The sequence below is a fragment of the Oreochromis aureus genome, linkage group 2 (assembly GCF_013358895.1).
Source record: "Oreochromis aureus strain Israel breed Guangdong linkage group 2, ZZ_aureus, whole genome shotgun sequence".
Classification (NCBI taxonomy): Eukaryota; Metazoa; Chordata; class Actinopteri; order Cichliformes; family Cichlidae; genus Oreochromis; species Oreochromis aureus.
In genome coordinates this window covers 26647076-26648326 of record NC_052943.1, presented here as the reverse complement: position 1 = coordinate 26648326, position 1251 = coordinate 26647076, and the positions used below count along the sequence as shown (strand labels likewise).

Here is a 1251-nt window from a genome sequence, read left to right as displayed (position 1 = left end):
TGTTACAATTTTACATTATGTTACAATTTAACATAATGTAAAATTGCAACATTGTAAACATAATGTTACAATTTTACATTATGTTACAATTTAACATAATGTAAAATTGTAACATTGTAAACATAATGTTACAATTTTACATTATGTTACTGTCAGAGTCGGACGGTGCCCGACCGGTCGACCTGTGTGTGTGTGTGTGTGTTTGTTCTCCTCTCTCTCGCTCTGCTTTTTCTCCGGCTCCGCTGCGATTGTCACGCGGTCGCGTAGCAACGGAAGACCTCAGACCCGGAAGTGCTGCCGCTCTGAGCTGCCTCACCTGCGACCGATTCGTCGCCAGCTACTGCCAATTATCCACCATCGTTGGTAGGGCTATTTAACGATGTGGCTGAGTGACAGACAGCGCTGGAGTATTGCACCAAGCCTGGAAGCGAACGAGACGGAAGGGAGACTTCACTGATTCTCTGGAGTTTTGTGGACACACGAGGGGAGACGGGGAGAGGAGCACTGAAGGGACTTGCACTGTGGATAACTGTGGATTGGTTTTGGCTTCACTGTAAATAAAGACACTGTTCAACTTAAACGAGAGGTCAGCGTCTGAGTTCGCTAACTCACCACCCTTAACAGTTACAATTTAACATAATGTAAAATTGTAACATTATGTTTACAATGTTACAATTTTACATTATGTTAAATTGTAAGATAATGCTTAACAGATAATGGTTATCCTTTTTTATATCATACACAATTGTCTTTTTCACAGGTATTGATGGTAATTTGCAGTGGTTTAGTATTGATTGAAATACCTGTGAAGTCCTGTTGGTTTTAATGATGATTTTATTGTTGCTTCAATATTATCCAAGGGTGCAAACGTGGTGGAAAATCAGAATCAGAATTTAACATTGACCCAACATCAGACCCTAACATTGTTTCAATATAGGACAGCGAACTGGATGAAAGTGACAGCGAGTACGAGAGGATCCCAGAGTCAGGCCTGAGGAACAGTTAGGAGATCAGGGGTCAGTTAAAGGTTATCAATATCTGATGTGTGTAGGTAATCAATAGTGTGTGTGTGTGTGTGTGTGTGTGTGTGTGTGTGTGTGTGTGTGTGTGTGTGTGTGTGTGTGTGTGTTTTGTTTGTTTGTTTTTGTTTGTTTTGTTTTGTTTTTTTTTAAGGTCAGCAACAGTATTCACCCTCTGTCTGAATCTTTGAGATGATTAAACTTAATCCAAGTCTGGTGTGACTTTTGAGAA

The 1251-nt window shown here is 40.3% G+C and overlaps 1 long non-coding RNA gene across 1 annotated transcript; it reads left to right on the top strand.

Annotated features, from left to right (window-relative positions):
• Positions 1 to 448: 448 nt before the first annotated feature.
• LOC120433021 lies at positions 449 to 1251 on the top strand. Its single transcript, XR_005608256.1, has 2 exons — positions 449 to 586; positions 938 to 1251. It is a non-coding gene; the product is annotated as an uncharacterized LOC120433021 (long non-coding RNA).